Source organism: Poecilia reticulata, unplaced genomic scaffold, assembly GCF_000633615.1.
Source record: "Poecilia reticulata strain Guanapo unplaced genomic scaffold, Guppy_female_1.0+MT scaffold_159, whole genome shotgun sequence".
NCBI lineage: Eukaryota > Metazoa > Chordata > Actinopteri > Cyprinodontiformes > Poeciliidae > Poecilia > Poecilia reticulata.
The window spans coordinates 707493-712241 of NW_007615017.1; the positions used below are offsets into that span (position 1 = coordinate 707493).

Below are 4749 nucleotides of genomic sequence, written 5' to 3' on the forward strand. Positions count from 1 at the left end.
CATTGTATTTAACAGAAGCTAATGCTAACACATTATACCAACATTGTATTTAACAGAAGCTAATGCTAACACATTATACCAACATTGTATTTAACGGAAGCTAATGCTAATCGCTAACTTCAATCAAATTCATTTGGCCTTTGAAAGACAAACCTCTGGTTTCATTTTGACGTGATTTACATGTTCTCTAACACTTCTATTGTATTTATGTCTACATTTTCTGCTCTGTCTGTTTTATATTTTATTTATGTTTGTAGTTTGAAATAACATTATTGGGGGAAAAAAGAAGATAAGAGGAAATTAGGAGAGGAAATGAAACAATGGCGTAAACAATCTTCACCCCCTTCAAAATAAGAGCATGAATATAAACGTCTAACTACTTGAAGACATGAGAACAGTAGATAACTAAAACTTAAACACAGATGTCAAACTTTATTCAAATGAAAGTTTACAAAACAGCCAAGTAAATCAGTGTTTTGGAATTAATCAATAAAAACTAATTTAGGAGAAGCTAAGTGTGCTAAAGCATCTTCAAAGTTCGCAGAAGGGCTAAATTAAAAACTAGTGAGCGAATTAGAAGAAGTGCATAACCAGCCTGGAATGATTCTCACCTTTTAGTTTCTTCCTTATTAAAATAAATATTGTGCAAGTGCTGCCCTTGAATTGGACCCGTTTCTGTTCCAGGCCTCATATGTTTAGTTTTGACACCCAGTTCTGACTTTTAACATGAAGCTATGCAGCTTTCAGACCCCAGGGATGGAAACAACCCAAAGCAGGTCAGAGGTCAGTCTGGTTTATTTGGAGCCTCAGAAAACATCTAACAGTCAATATTATTCATTGTTGTGCATTTCAGTCGTGGAGAGAACAGACGAACGGGGCCGCTGCGTTTCCTCTGGAGAGCTAACGTGACACTGAACGGACCTGGAACAGCTGGCAGACCTTCAGCCTGAGATCTGTTCCCACAGTCCGTCCTCAGCGTCATCCCCACAACCTGCCAAGGCCAAGCACATTCCCCTCCTCTATCTGGGAGCTCTGACTCTCCTGTTTCTTCTGCGGCCTTCATATATCTGCTACACACTCTTTATGAGACACAGATGTGTGTAAGAGCCACTACTACAGCTGAAATTCTCTGTCATTAGTCCCAGAACCAGTCCGCTGGAAACCAGCCGAGCAGCTCTTTCTGAGGCTGAACGTTTGGGTTTAAACCCTGCAGAGCAGCTGGTCTTGGTTTTAAACATCATCTTTAAAGTTTAAAGAGCTTAAATATGACAATAATCATCCTTAATAGACTTTGCTTGGATTTGATATTTTGGATTTTACAAAATATTGCATCATATTTGTCCTTACATGTCTGCTTTTAGTCAGTTACCAGTTTATACATCACATTGCATTAGGAGTCGGAGGCAGCGCATATGGGAGTAATCTTGTGGGAATGTTTGTTTGAGCATTAGGAGCAAAGTTCTTGGTGGCAAAAGTTGAGTACAAACCGAAAAATGTACAAAACAAATGGGCCAAACCTCAAACTCTGCCAGTCTGGACAGCCAGGGAGCGCCTCAAGGTTGTGTACTTGGATCAATCCTCTTTATCACAGGATCCCGCTGCCTCAAATTATCTCCCATCATTGTCTCAAATGTCATCCATATGCTGACGATGCTGTAGTGATCACAAAAAACCTAAATACCTGCGCCAATGAAACAATCCTCTCTGGAATCCTACAGTTGTTGTTGAAACTAAGGAACAGAAACCGAACAGGTTCTGAGGAAGTAAACAGCCTTACTTGGACTGTTCTGTTCTGCCTGGAGGTCCAGATTATTCCAAACGCAGACCCGTTACGCTGCTGCTGAAGGTCTGGCCTTTAAGCAGCTGACAAAATATTCTGAACATTTTCTTCTTTTCTGAATACTTAACACATTTTCCCTCATCGGTCTACAGAAATCTGAAGTTTACGTTTTATTTGTTTACACTTTTTTTTACTCAATTAAACCTTTAAGAAGTGGCTCTAATAAAAGTTCCCCTTTTCCATATGACTGGACTGATTATTTCATATTGTCACATCAATCTGCTAATAACTCTAAATCATTCTGGATCTTGTTGGTGTCGCTGCTGGCAGCTGACTAAAAAGTTTGCTGCGCTAACTCTACAGTGCTGATCAAAGATAATAGTTCTGCTAACGATATACCAACACCGTACATAGGGAAAGCTAATGCTAAAACGTTAAATTTAACCTTGTTGCTACCCACCATGCGTCATGATAAAACATCATGGTTTGTCGCCCTCAAGAGGATCAAATTTATCATTAAACATCTATCTGGAAAATTGATTTAGGGAAAGGTAAGTATACTAAACATTTTCAAAGTTAGCAAAATGGCCAGATGAAAAATTAGCTCTGCTGCTAGCGGTTTAGATCAGTTGCAGCCTGGGCTTATTCTAGTTCTGGTCAACTTCTGATCCGGAGTCCATCTTCCTTTCCTCCCAGATTCCTCTGGTTAAATCAAACTGCCTACAAAAGGCACTAAAACCAAAACAAGCAACAGATTTTTAAAAGTTATGGTTGTTAGAAATGTGGACCATGAATCAAACCTTATACATGCTGTTGTAGGGATGAAGTTCCTCTACCAGAGAGAGGTATTCTGTCCTCATCGGGTCCAGATTGGATCCGATGATCACCAACAGATGGAGCTCCACCCAGTTTGGCTCTAGACTGGAAAACGAACCCACAGCTCTGCCAGTCGTGAGAAACCAGTCAGACCAGCCGGTCCAAATGGATCAGAGGAAGTCTGGCATTAAAGCTGCAGAACTTGGAGTTCCATCTGTCCCCAAACTAACGATGGCCTCAGGTGGCTGAGCGATGCAGATGTGGCTGCATGGCCGCAATCTGCAGATCCAGGGAATGTTCTCATGGATCACAGCATTCCCATTTGTCCTCTTAAACATCCTTCACTGCTGATCTAGTTGATTAAATGCCCGTGAATACAGTTCTGGTGTTTGACTTTTTAATGACCTATTATGAAGATTTTGTGGTTTACGTGCTAAATACGAGTCTTCACCCCTGCAAGGGAGCCTTCAGCGATCCAGGAGAAATTAAACTGAACGGCAAGTCACAACATTCCAGAGAAACTGCTGGTTTCTCGCGTCCGCCTGTAGTTTTCCCTCTGAAGGTTTGATGTGAGGACTTCTTCCCTGGCTGCAGAACCCGACACGGTTAGACGACACATGTTTCTGAAACGAGGTCAGGCAGGAAAAAGCACTAGCATAAGCTTGGCTCGCTCCGCCTGCATGAACTCCACATTAAGTGTTCATAAAATTTATGTGCAGCCATATACTTCATAATGTTGTAATTTTTCAGAAACCCTGAGGGATTTTGTATGGCAACCAGTCAGTGAAGAAAGCAAAGTGAGTTACGATAAAACGTATTGTTGAGCTGCTCTGAACGCAGCCAGCGTTATTTTAAAGAGACAGGACGGTGAAAAGCTCGGACTCCCAGAGGAATCAGCTTCATTTTTATTCCTACACAGATAATGATGGATCATTCGCTCTCTAGGAAACTTTGTGAGATTTGGGCAGAAAGGAGTTATTTTTTTAGGCTCAGGGTTTATTTCACAGAGGTGTTGTCAGGATCAACAAACACAGGCTGGCCCACTCGCCACTGCAGATTATACCAACCTCTACCATGGCCAGATGGTTAGAGAAAGGCTTTACACAGATACATAAAACCGGTGTGATACCGTTTAGATTGTATCACTTTTCTATCCATCTCTCTTTCTAGAAACACTTCAGTTCCTGTCAGACTAAGTGTTAGCTTCGGCGTCCAAAACCAACTAAACTGGATTTCAGCAGCATAAAGATATGATATGACTTACGTCACAGAAACCAAATAATCCCTCAACAGCAAGAGTTTCCCTTAGTTTTCACTCGTTGGTGATGCAGCCTAGCTCACATGCTAATTGTCGAATTTAGGCTGAGGTAAAGCAAGATTCATTAAAAGTTTGAAAAAATATGGTAAGAGAAAACGGCCACATTAAGCTATCGCATGCTCGGCTACTGTAAAATAAATGTTATTAAGCTATTAAGCAAGACAAACTAATGTAATTTAAGCTGTGCTAAGCTAGGCTATGTTAGCTACTAAGCTAAGCCAAACCAAGTTAAGCAAAGGCAAGTACAAGATTTATTAAGCAAAAATAAAACACAAAAAGCTTCAGTAAAATAAACAGTTGGAAGTTAAACTAAAATTTTCAAAGTAACATTGAAAATAAGCAAAAAGATAAAATAAAAAAACTTCTCAGTAAAGACGCGGTAAGCTAACTAGCTAGAGCTAAAGTTAGCTCAATAAAAACAGGATGCATTTAATAAATTAACACGTTTTTAAGCTGTTAAAAATAAAAACTGTAATGAAGCTTTATATATTTTTGAGGTAGAACTCTTTATAAACAGGTTATAGAAATACATACTGAACAAAAATACTGCAGCAGACTCTCAGCTCAGCGCTAATAATCTGACTTGGATTAGACGACATGTGATCCAACCAGAGGGCGGCGGCCATTATTATTGGAGTGAAGGAATCGGACCCGTTTGCTGACTCGTTATCAATAATCTGAACGGATTGAAGGCGAAGCTTCGAGTCGGACCGGAACCGAACGGGTCACACGGCAAACAACGAGCAGAAGACAGAAAGACGAGGGAGGCTGGGCATCATCAGGAGACAATGCCTCCTCCTCCTCCTCCTCTTCCTCCTCCTCCTCCTCCTCCTCC

General features: G+C 40.7%; 1 protein-coding gene across 1 annotated transcript in view; it reads right to left on the reverse strand.

The window, feature by feature from the left end:
• Window positions 1–4749, reverse strand: part of plekhg2 (pleckstrin homology domain containing, family G (with RhoGef domain) member 2) — a 52985-nt gene that overhangs the window by 31410 nt on the left and 16826 nt on the right. The window lies entirely within an intron of this gene.